We start from the raw sequence: 18,891 nt of genomic DNA, 5'->3' as shown, positions 1-18,891 counted from the left end.
AGAGGTAGAATATCCCTGGCTTACTTCCCAACATCACAGTACACACACACAGTGTGTGTGTGTGTGTGTGTGTGTGTGTGTGTGTGTGTGTGTGTATGTTTAATAAATATTCATTATCTGTGTAAATGTATGTAATAAAATTTCCAAAATGTCTATCATGAACACATTATTTTTGTATCCAGAATAAAACAAAAAAAACCACAAACATTTTTTCTGAAATAGGGAAGGTGGTGCATTGCATATTTATTTCATGACATCAACTGTTAAGAACTTAACATTGACAATAAGTGCATATTTATTGAAATTAAATCTACAAGCCTTCCTGTTAACATCTGAATTCAAAAAAACAATCTTTCCTGTGGTTAGGAAAAAGAGGAGAGATGAAGGGAGAGAAGGAGGAGCCTGTAGTCTGCTCAGATGTCCTGTTGAATGGAATCTGCCTCAACATGCTGTGCTAAAGCTGCCAAACATCTTTTCTCAAAGAAATATTGAGGAACTGCTGCTAGGGCTGATGAAATCAACCTGACCAATTCTTTTTTTCTCCCTCCCTCCTTCACTTCCAGTGCATTGTGCAAGAGAAAGCTTAAACCTTCTTCCTGTCAGGTGGAACAAGAGGAAAAGCACCAGGTGGCTATGCCCCCGGTCCTCATGCTCAGGCTGCAGCTGCTGAGGTGGAGGGCCATGCCTTGTTCTTGGGCACACACTGTCCCTGCACCTAGGGCTGGCTTTGCACGGTGTGCTCACCTTGTGTCCAAAAGGCTGGGTATTTGGATGAAGCAGCCAGATTTTTGTGCTGTGGGGTTGAATGACTATTAGGAATGCATAGAGCAAGGTAGTTCTTTTGTAACAGGAATTTTACCTGGCAAGGTCAAATCAGACACCCTTCGGTGACTGCAATGAAAGCTAGGACATAGGAAAGAGCCACTGAATAGCAGAAGGTTGCATCAATTTAATTGACCATTTACTGAATATTTTATAAGATAAAGCATCTTCCAGGTGCTGAGAAAAACAGGCAAGTATGGGGGCTCTATCCTCCAGAGCCTTATAGTTCCTTCCTGAGTGACAAACATACAGACAGCTAAATTTGATAAGATTTTACAATGGAAAAAGGAGTCTCTAGGGTGAGATCTGGATACTCAATCTGTTGTCTAGTAATACTTCTCAAACAGAGACTCTTGGCATACAGAATTCCTGTGTAGCTTGTACAAAAGTCTTTAAAAGAGAGAGCTGGAAGAATAATAGAAATAGGATGCACTAGATAACAGAATGGGTCATCTCTATCTTGGTTCAGTGGCAGGCTAAAATTCTCTACTTGGGAGGAAGATGCTTCTTTGCTTTGAATTGCATTTTTTCTAAAGCTACACCTAGTTCTGGAATTTTCTGATTATCATTGAAAAATGGTATTTCTATAAAAGTTAGTGAAGGGTAGCCATGTTATAACTAGTACCCTCCCAGCTGAAATCACATAATGAATCATAGATAAAAGGTCATGATGACTCTTGGGTTTTCTTCTCTTTCTTTTCTTTTAGGTTCCTCACTGGTAGGCAATACCATATAGTTAACACACTATTACTGAGCGATTTGCTTTGTTGAGCTCCCCAGTGATGCACAGTGACACACTGTTCAGGATGACAAGCATAATACCAGAAGTATGCTTCCACAAATGAACCAGGAACTCCAAAGTTGGCTCAGCAAAGCTTTGTGGCCACTAACTTTGGCCCAGCTTCTTTCTGTTTGACTGAGCACCACTCATGAGTTCTGCTTCTGGTCTAGCTCCACCTTTCCAGTCTGCCATGGAGCATGCCAATAAGTACAGACTTGCCTTCTTTTGACTAGAGCCTAGCAGAGGTGTACACAATTAACCGAATTGAGAGATGCCATACAATAGTCGCCTTCTTTGGAAGGAAGAAGGCAGCAGCCTGTGGTAAACAAGAATATATATCTGGCATAAGTATTAAAATAATGAGAAGTACACCATTTAAGCTGCATCTTGGAGAATTGAATTAAATTTTAAGAAAAATGGTGGTGTATGCATATGGAACTGTATCAGTTTGAATCTCACTACAATGCATAATTTGATTGCACCAATAAAATTCTTTAAAAATGGTGTGGAGAAATAGAGCAGGACATACTATATGAGCAAAGATATATGCATGGCTGGGCACATGTTTAACTACTGGCAGGTGATAAGGCTGGAATGGTTGATTATACCTGATGATAGAATGCCTTGGATACCAGTGTTCCATGAGAGGGATTATATGATCAGGAAGAGAGATCCTCTGAGTGTTTCTAAACAGAGGTGTGGCACAATTAGAAAGGGGCAAGTACATGGTGGAAACAGCTCAGAGCACATACTGCAAAAAGTCAAGGTATCTGTCCAAGTAGGTGATGATGATATCTGTATATCACAGGGATCTATCTATTTCATAAGCAGAAAATCTCTTGAATTTAGCCATTCACTATCATTCGAAGTCAAGAAAAGAAATCAGAATTGAACTCTAATTTTCGAGCCAGATAGTCAAGGGAAATGCTGGCATAGTTGGAAAAGCCAGGAAGGTCAGGTAGAGATGCTGTTATGATGGAAGGCTATAAAAGTGGTATGCGTCACATTGAGCTTCAAGGACACAGTGGAGATATTAATCAGTCAAAGAAGCAGGGAATTAATTGGTTGTGGTGGATCACACCTGTAATCTTAGTATGTAGGAATTAGAGACAGGAAAATCACAAATTTGAGGACAGGTTCAGCAATTGGTGAAACCGTTAGCAACTCAGTGAATTCTTATTTCAATATAAAATATAAACAGGGCTGGAAGTATAATTACCCTGGGTTCAATACCCAATGCAAGAGAAAGAAGAAAGGAAGGAGCCAGGTGTGGTCTCCCACTCTTGTAATCCCAGTCCTCGGGAAGCTGAGACAGGAGGATCACAGGTTCAAAGCCAACCTCAGCAGCTTAGTGAAGCTCTCAGCAACTTAGTGATACCCTGTTTCCAAATAAAATATAATTTAGGTCTGAAGGTGTAGCTCTGAGGTAGAAGGCCCCTGGGTTCTATCTCCAGCACCACAAGAAAAGAAAGAAGGGAGGAAGGAAGGAAGGAAGGAAGGAAGGAAGGAAGGAAGAAGGAAGGAAGCTGTAATTCCAGCTTAGACTTCATGAGTTGGTAATTACCATTGTTAGGAGTTGTTTGAAGTCATAAGTGTATATGAGAGATAGGCAGTGAGGACTTTGTAAAGAGAAAAGACGAAGAAAACCCCTGCCTAAATCCTCTGTTGGGCTCTAGCTATTAAATCCAGCCAGTGAATGTAGAAACAGATTTGTGGCTTTCTTGGATCCATTCACACCAGTGACTAGTCCATTCCAAAGCCCCAGAAGTTGGTTTGGGTCTGAGTTTGACCACAGGAATCTGATGTGAGCCAGAATGAGCCCTAGAGGTCAACTCTGCTTCAGAGAGGGCCTAGACTTGAGGACCCCTTGGCTTCAATTTACTTTCCCTTTGATATAATCAGGTCCTGAGTATAGAACAGTGTTAAAATCACTGTTCTATATATGTTTACTGAAGAATAACCCATTTATAAACTCTTTGAAAATTATAAATTCTTATATCATTGTTATTGTTGAGATAGTGTAAAAAAAACCATAATGAAAATGACAGGCTGCCCAGAGTCTTGGCAATGAACACACATGCCCCCCTTGTTTGACAGCCAAGGAGGCTGACTCAGAGTGGAGGGCAGGATGCCCGAGGTCGCCCGGGGCCGGGAGAGCTCAGACCTGGGGATGGACATTCAGCCAAGCCTTCTTTCCTTTCCTCGCTAGTCGGTTCCTCTTCTCACTCTTGCATTTTTTGCAGTTTATTTAATGGGACATGCATTTGGTAGAGAAAGATCTCATTTGTTCCCTTTCATTTTAAGTGCTAAGTTTAAAAGCATTTTGGAAAAGTTGGTAGCAAGTCAGGAAAGGGAGAAGGAGCAGCAGAAGCTTAGATACAAGACAAATGAGCCTGGTTGGATATTTAATTTAGTAAGGCTTCTGACAGGTTCTATGAGAGAGGAAAGAGGGGTTCTGTCCCATAGCCCCCTCTCAGCTCTTGTTGGGAACTGGATGTACCTAAGGCAAAATTGGGTAAGATAAGAACTATCTGGGGAGCCAAGCCTGGTAGCACACACCTGTAATCCCAGGACATGCGAGGCTGAGACACAAGGACAGCAAATTTCAGGCCATTCTCAGCAACTTAGCAAGACCCTCAGCAACTTAGCAAGACTTTGTTTCAAATTAAAAAATAAAATTGGGATGGAGGTGTAGTTTGAGTTTAGAGGAAGAATGATTTTTGGCTCAATCTTCACATCATACAGAGGGAGAGAGAGAGAGGGGGAGAGAGAGAGAGAGAGAGAGAGAGAGAGAGAGAGAGAGAGAGAGAGAGAGAGAGAGAGAGAGAGGAGAACTACCCTGGAAAATGAAATTATTTTTTAACATTTTTAGTGTGCTTCCTAAGTGGATAGATAACTGGAGATTCAGATGTTCAAGGAGAGAAGCGAGGTAACCTTTACATAGGCTATTTTTCCACAATGCCAGGCATTTAAGAATACTTTGTTTTTTAAAAAGGAAAACAAATCTCTTCCCTCACCCATCTTTATACACTCTCAGTCTCTGATAGCTTTAACACAGACTTTAGGAGAGGTGGATGGAAGCATCCTATGACCCAGCAGAGGCAGGACAAGAAGCTACAGGGTTCTTGGACCATTGCCAAGGGGTAAGATGAACCTGATAGGGTTCCTAAATAACAGCATGCCCTCAGCCTCAGGCCTGACTTCATGCTATTCCAGTCGTGTGACCTGTCTCCTCCACTGATCTAAGATAACACTTATCACAGTCTGCCTTGGCATCGAGTTACTTGTGTGCGTGCCTGCTTTCACCACTAAATGAGAGAGCAGTGACCATGACTTACTCAACTTATCCCCAGAGCACTTGGCACACGCCCTGGCACTCAGGAGATGCCCAGAAAGTGTGCAGGGTTGGCCAGAATTTTGGCAGCGCTCTTCATTTCTCATTGGTAAAACCTATGGTTCTTCTGGTCTGGTCTGAGAAGGATTAACCACACATTGCATGTTGGTAACCTTGGATCTGATTTTAGAGACCAGAATTCTAAAAGAAAAGCAGATATGCAATTGACTCCCGGTGGAACTCTGGGTCAGTCCTTCAGCTTTCTGTGCTCATTTTTCTGTGAGTGGTTAGAGAGGTTAATATAAAATATTCTCACAGTTCTTGCTTTATCTTTCTATTATTTTCCAAGGGTAAATTCAAATGTAAAATCCCTTTGGTTCAATTTCTCTTTATTTCTTCTAATCCTTGACATAATAGTATTTAAAACAGTAAGTCACTGTTCTAAAATTAAAAAGATTCATTAAAAAATGGTGAAATAAATGAAAAAGATCCTGGCACTATTATTCAACGAGAATACTATTTATTAACTGATTGTTGTCTTCTAAGCTCTGCAGCAAAACCCTTTATAAGTATCAATATATTTATTTTCTATTACAACCCTTTCCTAATTTTGATTGGCAAATAAGGAAGCAGCTGGTAGTTGCTAAATTCTCTGAAATCACAAAACCAGTCACTGGTAAAATCAGAATTCCAATTCATACTGACCTATTATTTAACTTCTCTGGGCCTTAGTTTGCTTATAAAATAGAATTAATAATACTTCATAATTTGCATAGAAACTTATCATATATGTAAAACAGGAACAATTTTGACTACTTAAAGAGCTAAGTAAATTTAAGACATTATCAGATTAATATATAGCCAGGTAACCAAAGCTTACTTTGAAATAAAAGAGAGATTAGAAAAGCATTGGATCTCATTAACAAAAATTCACAGTTCTGGTTGTGGTTATAATTAATGCTTTATCATATTACAAACCCAAATCAAGTTATTAAGCTGTATTTCTTTTTAGTTCAAGCTTATTTGCTTACAGAATTAGAGATATTAGAACAAAATACAATTCAAATATTATTCCTTTGATATTCTTTGATTACTAAATTAGTAAAACTTTAGAAATGGCAATCCTTACAAGGATGTCATGAAATCAGTTATCTCTTATATATAATTTGTAAGGATAGGAAATTATTTTGTTATTCAACTTCCTAATATTAACAGATGTCACTGTTTAGACACATATTTTTGAGCCAGTAATTACTTCTTTAGTCATATATTATAAGACAAAGTAATAATTTGGGGAATATATGAATATACTTGTCTCTTTTGCATCTCCATATGGCTAACTTTTTTGCCCAAGTCAGCCTTAACATCTATTTCATTACTTATGGATACAGAGTAGGGACATTCAGAGGATAATTATGATTATAACAGGACTAAAGTGAGAAAAAGGTAATATTCAGTTTCTGAGAGTCAAAATAAAAATTGTATGTTCATAGGACAATAATTAGATTTAAAGTAAGGCTTATTAACATAGAAAGATTTTCCCAATTCCCCTACTTTCTGCTTTAACTAAGACCTGAATGACTTGGTCATCACATTTTGTTTAAGGAAGATAATGGTCATATAGGAAGAAAAGGAAGGGAAAGCCCATTTCTTCCCATTATGAGAGAGAACCTAAGATTAGATATCAGACTTTTTCATTCTGGAAGACAGACTATATTGTTATGTGCTAAGATACCTAGAGATTACTTGAGAAATACTCAGCTAAGCATGGGGAAATCCCAAAACGATTGGGATAATGGTCTGCTTTCAAATTCATAGCATGCTGGAGCCTAATTCATGAAAGACATGACTTTTCATATAGATATAGGCATCACACTCTTACAAGGCAAAAGTTACACATAGCCCATCTATTGAAAAATGAGGTAATGTTTAAACAAATTGGGGTACCCCTTTTGAAAAAAAAAGTGAGGAAGCTGACTTTGAATATAGTGGCAGATGCCTAGTACTAGTGCTTGGGAGACTAAGACAGGAGGATCTCAGATTCAAGACTAGCCTCAGCAACTTAGTGAAGCCTTGTTTAAAAAAAAAAGAGAGAGAGAGAGAAGGGAACTGGAGTTTCAAACTCTTAAAAATTTGAATTTTTAAAGAACTATTTTGTAAAAAAAAAAAAAAAAAAAAAACTTAATTGTCCTGAACTGGCATTGAACCTTTTATAAATCAAACTAAACTATTTTGTTTACATTTCATTAATTGGTGGGAAATATTTAAGTATTTGATGAGTGGAGTGGCTAGAGCTTCAGCTTGGAAAATTTTAAAGTGTAATTATTGAAAAAACAAACAAAATGTTAAAATGTACTACTATAAAAATAAGAGGAATGATACAAATTAAATGATAAAAGTTAAAACCAGGTAAAACATTAAATTTAAATTTATTCAATTGTGTTTTAGAATATGGAAAGTCAGAGAGAGATTTTTAATGAACTTCCTTTTTGCATTAGATAATTTGCATTCTGTCTTACAATAGAATAAAATTAAGAATCCTTTATTTTGTAATATTTCAACTTGAATCAAATGAATAAAACTAAGAAATTATTTGATGAATTTGACTTGTAAAAATATTCTAAACGTAGGTGAAAGATGATACTTTGGAGGGTATATAAACAGAATTATCTACATACTTTATTGAAATATATTAGAGATTATTCTCTTTAGTAAATTTCTCATTGATATTATCAAATATTTCAACTGAGATGATTAAGTAAACTGTCAGCAATTTCCAATGATTGGTTATAGAATGCAATTATGAATTAATATTTCCTGCTATTTTTCTGAAAACATAGAGTGATATGATCATTGATAGCATACATTCTTCAAAAACACCAATGTTGTGGTATTAGAAACAGATATAATTTGGAAAGTTAAGTAAATTTAATAAACCATTAAAACAATAGTCATTCATTTACTTATTAAGTACTTAACATAAATACATTTCTCCTCTTTCATATACATAAATATATTATTTTTTAGAATAAATTTTAGTTTTAAAAATAAAGTTTAAATGTTTTCATTTTTAGGTGTATCAATACTATGCAACAAATGTATTGGGTTAATATGTGAAAATTTAAGAAACTTTTGTAAGAAATTTCAGCTGCCCCTTTATCTCAAAATTGCCTGGGACTGAGCACATTATAAGATCATCCTAGAAAGCACAGAGGCATTTGTCCATATGGCTGCTTTATCTTAGAATAAAGGTTAGAGAGTAACACAGTTTTGTTTTAGAGCATAGAGAAAAGACCATAGTAGATTTTCTTTTCAAACTGCTAAGATGGTTGTACTATGTAGTAAAGATGACGAATTCCATTCTCTTTTTAAATCTTGTATTTTAAAGCAAACAAACCAACACCTGAAGTGTCTAGAACTTTCTGGAGAAGGAGGCCATAGGGGCCCGTATGGCTTCAGCTGTGCTTCCTCACTTGTAGGGCACATGTGCTGCTCCTGTGTCTGTCAAAGCATCAGCTGGTCAGGATGTTCTTCTTTCTTTCACCTCCAGACCCAGCCAAGGTAGCACTGACTAATAAGGTCAGACTCAGGGGCTGATGTGAGTGAAGCATTTTATATTTATATCCATAGACACACACTCCGGTGTATGTTCCAGTGACTTCAAGGGACTTTCCACAGCATGGGTGTCCTGTGTCCAGTGTGAGGTAACTGCTTGGCCCTGTGCATTCTCCAAACACAAATCCCAAGGTAAAGGCTTGGGTTCCAGAGTCTGGAGACTGATGCTTTTCTGAATTACACTTCTCCCTCGCTTCTGTGGTATCTGTTCAAAGATCCTGGTGTACACGTAGGACATTTTGGAAGGGAATATTGTTTCCCTTTCTCTGTAATTGTTGGCTCCTAGTTTGAGGATACACTGAATATAGTGACTTTGTGGCTTCCCAGCTCAGGCCTGGCTTTGTGGATTTTTATCCTGGTTAATTTAGGGGAAAACTACATGCAATATAAAATAAAGCAGATAAAAGCTGGAATAACATTACTGCTGGATACATACTGACTTTAACATAAAGCTTTCTGTTTAGAGAGAAGAGTGTCAGTGGGGACAAGAAGGGATATTTGGTAGATGATTAAAAAGTGACATGAAAGAATAAAGTTTAACGATTCAGAATGTATATGGAATGCATACTATCTGCAAGGCATTGGCTTAGGATTCATAAATAGACTGATGAAAAAAATAGACCATAGTCTTGCCCTCAACAAATTTGCAATGAGGAGGATGAAATCTAAGTTAAGTGAGTGTAATTTTGCTCATTTAAATCCTACTTACACAGATATGACGTATATGTATGTCTATGTCTATATCTGCATATATTCATATCATATAAATGTAAATATTTCCTAAAAACTGGTGTGTGTGTTCAAAGGAACTAGAGAAAGTTCAACAAATTCAATGATCTGCAAGGACTATGGGCTTTCTCTCCTAACTCCTGTGTTTGGAGGCAGGATGTGCATCATCATGGACTCTATTTTTTTAATTTTGTACCATCTAGTTCAAAGAATAGGTTTGAATAAAGTGTTTTATAGTTGTTATTTAAGGGACAAACTGCCTGCCATGCAGTCATTTCAATGTCCTTCTTATTATAGAACTTGTCTGAATTCGATTAGTGGTGCAGCAATGTACTCAGAAAAGGTGGCCTTCTCCATTCTTTAACCGTCTCAGAGAATGGGCCTTGATCACTTTAAAGATGAGACTTATGCTAACCCTCCTTCCACAGTGACTGTTTGCAGTGGCAAGCTACCTTGCTCTGGCCAGTGGAAATGGGGTGGGGGGCAGATAATGTGTTGGGAAATACCAAATGAAGGAACTTGAGAATTAAGATTGAAATACAAAATTCATTTGACATTTAAATGACTGTAATGACTTGCTATGTGGTCATTTAACTTCTTTCCATTAGTTTCTCCATTATATTACAGAATATCTTATATCTTATACTGCCTAATAAACACAGAAATGTTGGAGTTATGAAAAACAACAGATGTTAAGGCAATTTTCTTCTGCATATGCATATAATATGTAAATTATTACTATTGTTAATTGTTTTGAAAGATTTTTCTCGTGTGTGTGTGTGTGTGTGTGTGTGTGTGTGTGTGTGTGTGCGCGCGCGCGCGTGCGCATGGGCTACAGCACCCCAGCACTATAATTTTTATTTTGAAACAGGGTCTTACTAAGTTACCATACACTAGCCTTGAACATGTATTAAGGTAAACATAATAGTATGTAGAATATTTCCTGTGAATTTATTCATGCATGGTGTCTTCATTTTTTTTATTCTTAATTAATTTTCTTGAAATTCCACTTTGGAATTTTAGAAGTACATTTTAATAAAAATAAATAAACTCATGTTTGTAAAAATAATTAGAGAATATTTTCTACTTAGCAAATAAGAGTTTTTGAGACCTTTACTTTTGCTCTTTGAGAACATAATGACAGATGTGGTAAAAAATAGATTCAGATGTTTATGTAGTACTTGTAAGAAAACATTTATTTTGTTATATAAAAGTTCAGACATATAGAAAAATAACACAATAACCAGACACCTGCTAAACATATTTAATAAAGGTTAATATTTAGACATAATTTCCTTAAATATATTTTTAGAATAGATGAAATATTGCAAGTAGATTTGAAGTTCCTTTCTACCTTAGTTTACATCATTATAATAAATTATCATAATCGGGGTAGCTAATACTCAGCCACAAAGAATAACACAACTATCTAATTTGCAGGAAAATAAATGGGACTAGAGAACATTGTGCCACTTGGGATCAGCCTGTCTGAGAAAGTCAAGGGTCATATGTTTCCTCTCAAATGTGGAAGATACTAGATACGAAAGAGAAGAGTCTTCATGAAAATGAGGAGAGCAGTAGGACAGTGAAGGAGCACAAGGAGAGACAGAAATTGAGGAGGGGAGGAGAAAAGGAAAGCTTGGGGAAGGAACAGAAGCAATAAGGTTAAGTTCATACATAAAGATAGCATTAGGAATCTCACTAGAATGTACCAGGAGAAAAGAGGGTGATGGTGAAGTGAGATACAAAGGGAAATGTGTGTATACACGATGTCTGACTATGAATCTCACTGCAGTGTGTAATCACAATGTACCAATAAAATGATGAAAAATGAAAAAATAAACAACATAAATGCATTTTTCACCTATCTGGAGCCTGGAAGTCTGACACGAGGATGCCAGCATAGTCAAGCACTGTGAGGGCCCCCTTGAGTGTTGCAGACTCACACATTTTTCTTTTAGCCTCAAGTAGTGCTAAAAGAGAGTTGCCAGTTCTCTGTCTCTTCTTAAAAGGCACTAGTCCCATTCAGGAGGGCTGCATCCTTGTAACCTAATCACCCCTCCCTCATTACCATCACACTGGGATTGGGTTTAGAGAGAAACATCTTGTTCATTATAGTCCTCTAAATTTCATTTTGTGTTGGGTCTATTTATTTACAGATCACATTTCATGTCTCCTTATATGTCTTTATTATTTGATATAATAAATAAGTTTTTCTCACCTATAATCTCCAACACACAGCAGCTCAAAGATTGAGGTTTACTTCTCTCAAAAATAGTGGTTCATAAGGAGGTAAAACATCTAGGTTAGTCGGCTTTGGTCTGTGAGATTTTTCAGTTTTACAATTTTCTAAGGCAGCAGTTTTCTGAGTGCTGTGTTAGGGCTTCTAGGATCTCTGGAGTTATTCCTAGGTGTATTCATCCTTTTTTTTTCCCTAACTATAAATGCATGTGAGGCCAACATTCTCTCATTCATTTCAGCAAAACATTGCTACAGATTGAAGGCAGAAACAGATATATAAGATTCCAGTTGTTTTAAATAAAGTCAGACATAAAAAAGATTTACAAAAATGTAAAACAGTGCCACTCTTTCACTAAATTCTTATTTTAGCGCTTTTAAAAATTAAATAATATGTTTATACAAAAGTTTATTATTGTCTTTAAAGATAACATATAACATATCTTAAAGATAGCTTTAAGATATCTTAACTATATCAATTTTAACTTTAAATATGGTAAAGTATAAATAGTTTAACATAAATAAAAGCTCCCTGGGGTTCGACATAGTAAAGATAAGATGTAGTGTCTAGTTGGTACTCATACCTCACTAATATTTTTATTATGAAAAAAATGTGTCAACAACTAGCAGATAATGCAATGTATGTTAATAACAATAACACAATAATATAATATATGTTAATAATACAACAATAATAATTACCATGTAATTATTATATGCATTATGAATTTCCATGAGTTGGATATTTCTGTATGCATCCTTTTGAAAATCACTTTTTTCAAAATTATATCTTCAAGATTTATCTATATCAATACATTTTATATATTTAATTTATTTTAATTGTTCAATAACATTCATACCATAAGACAATAACACATTTATTTAAACATGTATTTAATTGGTAGATGTATAGATTTATAACTATTCACTCTGGAGAGCAATGCTGTACTAAGTAAGCTTCTGCATATCTCCTTTTGATATATGAGAATATTTCTCTAGAAAACTAAAAATTAAATTCTCTGTTATAGGGTCTACATTAACATTATTAAATATTCTTACATTTCTTCCAAAGTGCTGTACATTTACAAACCCACTTACACAGAATAAGGATCTGTTTTTCACTCTTTGTTTCCTATTTGAATTATAGAATTTGTTAATTTTGTCAATATGATGGTAGGGGAATTGAAAGTTCTGTTTTTAATTTTAATTAGAACAGTTAGAAATAAGTGTGATAGCAATCAAAAGAATTTTTGTTAAGAGATTGCAAAATTGAGATTTATTTTTTATCACATAAAAATCTAAAATTAGGAGCTGGGTGTGGTGGGGCACAATCTTAATCCCAGCATTTGGGAGACTGAGACAGGAGGATTGTGGTTCATGGACAGCCTCAGCTACTCAGTGAATCAATGAGGCCTTGTTTTAAAATAAAGAATAAAAAATAGGGCTGGGGTGTAGCTCAGAGATAGAAAGCTCCCGGTTTACATTTGCAGTATCTCAAAAAATTTGTTTTTATACATCTTAATGGGGTACAAGATGGTAGACATATGTGCAAACATCACTCATTTAGCCTTTCCCCAATTCCCACCTCATTTCCTCCCCCTGCCCCCGCCCTCCTTCTAATGTCTGTCTTAGTGATCGACTTTAGTATGTCTGTTGCATTCTTCTAAAGCAGGTTGTCTTTTCATTCTTGTGCTTATTATCAAATGACTTTCAAGAGGATTGCCACTCTATCATGTATGTGCTCAATACAGAGAGGAGAGGGGAACGGCTCTTCCACTCCTCCTGAGTCTGTTCAACTTTATCAGCAAAGAAAAGTTTTCCAATCTTTCTCCTTAGCACACATGCTACATAAAAGGTAGGTATTCTTGTCTGTGTGTGGTACTGGATTGAACCATAGGACATGGTACCTCTGAGCTATACCCTCAGCCTTATTTTATTTATGTATTTATTTTGTGGTACTGGGGGTGGAGCGCAGGGGCTTTTCTACCTCCAGGCTACACTCCCAGACCTATTTATACTTTATTTGGAAACAGGGTCTCACTAAGTTGCTGAAAGCCTCACTAAGTAGCCAAGGCTGGCTTTAAACCTGTGCTATTCTGTCTCAGCCTCCCAAGCGCTGGGATTACAAGTGTGCACCACCATGTCGGCATTTTTTTTTTTTAATAGGATCTTACTAAATTGCAGAGAGCCTCACTGAGTTGCAAAGGCTGGTCATGGACCTATGATTCTCCTGTCTCAGCCTCCCAAGTCCTGGGATTACAGGCATAAACCACCAAAACCCGCAGGTAGGTTGTTTTTGTTTTTGTTTTTAAATGTATGTTTTGGGGTGGTGCTGTGACTGAGCACAGGGGCTTTCCATCTCTGAGCTACACCCACAGCTCTATTTTACTTTTTCTTTATTTTCTTCTTTCCTTCCTCTCCTCTGTTCCCTTACCTTCCCCTCTCCTTCCCTCCCTCCCTTTCTTCTTTTCTTTATTTTGAAACAGGGTCTCCCTGAGTTGCTAAGTTTGGCTAGTTTTGAACCTGTAATCTTCCAGATAGAGAAAGTAAAATGTCATATGTTTTCACTCATATGTGGAAGCTAGAGAACTGGGAAACAAGGAGAATTTCTAAGAAACGAGGCAGACAGGAAGAGAATAGAGGAGGTAGGGTTGGGGAGGGAGGTGAGAAGGAGAGATTAGAGGTCTGCTGATGGAAACAATTCAAATAATCTTATTTTTCATACATGAAGTTATCTGTATCATTGTAAATATTATCTATGGAGGGTAGGGAGAGCCACAAAGAAACTGTGCCAAAAACAGTTGGTATGTTCCTTTCTTACTCCAAATTTAACTATTCAAGGATCTTTTATCTTCAATGTCACTTGTAATAGTAACTTGTCATATTTTATTTTTAAAAATCCCTTTGTGATATTTTTATTGGTACATCTTAATGGGGTGTAAGATGGTGGAGACATACATGCACATATCACCCAGTTAGCCCTTACCCAATTCCCACCCCATTCCCTCCCCCTCCCTCCTCATGGCTTAGTGATTGATATTGATGTGTTTGTTAAAGTACATCATGTGCATTAGAGAATTTCCCTCTTCTCAACTCCCATCCCCTCAGTTAGGTCGCCTTATTTGCTCATCTATAGCATCTCCTTCTTCATCTAGAGTTTCTCCTATGACCTATTTTCTCCCTAACTTCCACATATTAGGGAAACGTATGATTTATTTTTTGTGACTGACTAATCTCACTTAGCATAATGTTCTCCAGTTCCATCCATTTCCCTGTAAATGACATAATTGTGTTTTTCTTTATGGATGAATAAATTTTTATTAGAATTTTACTTTTTCATACATTTAGGATTAAATTTATAGCTTTAAAATCTTGTAAAAGCCAAGCAGTTAGATCTCACTTCTTAAATCTTACTTCTGACAATCAATATTTGTTTTCAGTGAAATGTTTATTTCCCATACATTTAATGTGACTAGTGATATGGTTGTGTTTAAGTCTACTATCTTGGTCATCTGTTCATGAATTTTCTTTTAATCTCTTCATGCCTTCTTTTGAGTGAATAAAAATATTTGAAAAACAACCTACAATGCATTATTATTTTGGCACTATAAGATTTAATCACAGCATATTATTCAAGAGAATAGGAAGTGCAGATCTTAAGGAAGTGAAATTAACAGAGAGATAGGAAGGATCCCACTGAATTTTATTACTTAATCATGTACATTTAGAAATGTTTAGGTGACTATTGACCAAGGCAAAAATTGCAATGTACTCAGGATTTTACAACATAGTCTTCATCTCATGCCACTCTATTGGGCAGGATATACAGAGGGTTCCTTTATCCTAGAAAAGACGCATTTTTTATTGTATGTAGTTTTGTTTGCTTGTTTTGTTTGTGTTGTGGTGCTGGAGGTTGAACTCAGAGTAGGCCTTCTACTTCTGAGCTACACCCAGCACACTTTAATTTTTTTTTTTTTTTTCATTTTGAAACGGGTCTTGCAAAGTTGCTAAGAGTCTTGTTCAGTTAATGAAGTTGGTTTCAAGCCTGTAATCCCTCTGTCTCAACCTCCCAAATACTGGGGTTACAGGCATGCCACCATTCCTGGCTATTTTGCTATTTTAAAATCTTCTAAATTCTATACTACAAAAACCATGATTTTTGTTAGTTTATATAGATTTCCTATTTGTTAAGGAGTTTAAATTTTTTATATCCTAACCCAAAGCAGAAGACTATCAATCATATTAATAAATATTAAATTATTATCTGATCCATAATTTATTTCAAATTTATATTTTGGTTTACTGATATAGGAAAATTTGAGGTTTCTGACAACAATTTTTTTTTTTTTTGGCAGTACTGGAGATGGAACCCAGGGGCTTTCTACCTCGGGGCTATACTCCCAGATCTATTTTATATTTTATTTGGAAACAGGGTCTCTTAAGCCAGCTGAGGCTGGCTTCGGACCTGCGCGATCCTCCTGTCTCAGCCTCCCAAGTGCAGGGATTACAAACGTGCACCACCAGGCTCAGTACTCTGACAGCAATTTTTAATTTTGTTCCATTATATATAATATTGTTTGAATTTTTAGAAGTATTATTTCAGATGATATTGCTGGGAAATGATATATAGGTCTTGAGCCGCTGCCTATTATTTTTTCCACATAGATATAGTTTGCCTGAAAATTAAGCCAACACAGAAAAGAGAAATGAAGAAAGAGAAAGACTCTATTAGTCTATAAATCAAGGTGATTCTAATACCTTACTTGGACTTTTTCCTTGTGTGAGTTTGTTATTTCTATGTTTTGTCTAAAGTCAATTTTCATTGGAATTTTTTTTCAGTACAGGAATGGAATGCAGGGGCATTCCACTATGGAGCTACACCCCCAGCCCTATTTTTTATTCTTTATTTTGAAACAGGGTCTCATTGAGTTACAAAGGGCCTCAGTAAGTAGCTAAGGCTGCCTGAGAACTGTGATCTTCCTGTCTCAACCTCCCGAATGCTGGAATTACAAGTGTATACCACGAAGTCCGGTTCTCAGTGGAATATTTTTTTATCATGTACAAATTTATTAATGTAGAAAACACGAGTTCACTTTCAGGCACATTAGCAAGAAGATGAATACACCACAGGATATCAAGAGTTTAGGGCCATAATGACCTGGGGCTTGTCAGTCAGGATGAAGTGTTAAGTTAGTGTTGCAATAAATTTTGTCTTCCGAAATCACAAGTCTCCCTTGTGCTATTTTTGAGAGTTGGAAATTATGCACGAACCTGTCTGCTTTTATTACTCAGGAAATTTTGTTCCAAGCACAATCTTACTTACTATGTCTTTTTTGGCCACCATTCATGTTCTGAGGACATTGATACATTGTTTTCAGCTGGGGATCACCAAAGACAAGAGATAGTGCTCTGGGTTTTCTGACTGATCTCATTAATTTTCCTGGCTATTGCCAATATTTACCAAACAGCGTTTGCTTGCCATAGTTACCAGGAAATCAACGCTCATCCATTTTAGGTGGCAGCATGCTACACCTGAGCGTGCATGTGCCAAAAATTGCCTTTGCTTGTGACCTGCAGCATTTCCTAAAATAGCCACATCATAAAATGCCATTTTTAGTTTTTACTAAATTTCTTCTAATGAAAACTGGAAAATAAAGGATATCTGCCAGAACACTTTTTTTCCCCTCCATCAAGAATGTAAACAGAATGAACCCCTGAGAGAATCAGCTCCTTTGCAGTAGGCTTTGTGCACATCTCTTTTCCCTTCACTTGGCTGCTACACTTTTCCCAGGCTCTCATTTTCTCTTATGCTGCTAGTAGCTAATCTTTGTTCTGATGTTTATGGTTGACATAAGAAATTATGCAAACAGAAAAGAGGGTCCTTTCAATAACTCCCTAGTGTAGATGGTATTTTCCCTATTTTTGCCCACGATGAACCTAATATGAGAGAGATTATTTCACCAGGGATATGTAAGTAATTGTTTCAGTGCTCATACTTCCCATGACAGTACTTTACATGCATAAGGTTACACAGTATTTTGACTCTGAAACTACTGTTTGAATATAGCTGAATTAGTCACAGTAGGCCAACTATTGTAACAATAATCCATATCTCAGTGGATTAACAGAATAAAAGTTTATTTCTTCATAACATAAAATTCAAGGCTAGAATCTTCTGTATTGTTACCCAGGAACCTAGGCTCCTTCCAGTATGTGCCTCTACTAGAATTTAGGTTCTCAATGGCCTCTTCTTTCATTTGAAATAGAAAAGAGGAGGGAGTGTAGGATTATGTGTTGAAAGTTTATGGACCAGTACAGAAGTGTTACACATCGTTTTTTTTTTTTTTTGTCCCTTTTTCTCCAGCCAGAACTCAATCATTGAATTCATCATCATTCTCACAACTATAATCTAAAGACTTGAACTTAGAGAAAGATTTATTAGCTCAGGGTTTTCCTTAGAGATATTGGAGTTCAGTTCATGTGAGGCTGGGGGATCATGGATCTCTGGGCATGGTGACAGCAGAAAGCAGAGAGAGGGAGACAATGTGGGCTGTGATCTTCACATCATGGAGGTTGGAAGGGAGAGAGAATGCTTGAGGGGAGGAGGAACCATATATAATCCCCAAGCCACACCTCCAGGGACCCACCTTCTCCAGTCACCCTACAGTCCTAGGCCACACCCAGACAAATCCATTAGAATGGATTTATCCACTGCTGGGATTACAACTCTCATGATTCAATTTCATCAACTTCAAACACCAATTTATAAGCTCGTCAAGGGACCAGTCTATATATAACAATCATGTGCCCATATAACTTCAGGAGAGATTGGAAAACATAGCCTAGTTATGTGCCTAGCAGAAAAAGAAGAGTTTTTGAAAACACTTATATTTGCTACTAATCATTGATTTATCTATTTTGGTGCAAAGAAATCCTCCCCACCCCATAATCTCTAATCCCTTAGGTGGCCCCAACCCCTTGAGTGTAAGCAGCATCAGTGACTTCCTTCTAATTCACAGAGTACAAAGAAGGTGAAAGAATGTCACTCCCATGATTACATTATATTATTTAAAACTTCATACTGCTGGCAGAAGTACTCCAAAGACTCTTTTCATGGGTTTAATAAAATAAGCATCTTGTTGAACCTGTCTTTGCAGTAAATTCTAGGAGCTATGGGCAGTCTCTATCCTCTAACCAGCAAGAAAAATGAGGCCTTCAGCCTCACAACTGAAGCCTACAACTGAAAGAAAATTAATTTGGTCAGCTGTGAGGTGATCCTAGCAATAGATTCTCTCCCCTATCATACCCTAAATTAATCATACTGAAACCAGGCGTGGTGGCACACACTTGTAATCCCAGCATTCGTGAGGCT

This window comes from Muscardinus avellanarius (assembly GCF_963383645.1).
Source record: "Muscardinus avellanarius genome assembly, chromosome: 5".
Taxonomy (NCBI): Eukaryota; Metazoa; Chordata; class Mammalia; order Rodentia; family Gliridae; genus Muscardinus; species Muscardinus avellanarius.
The sequence above is the reverse complement of the archived record's forward strand: the minus strand, read 5'-3'. Positions refer to the sequence as shown.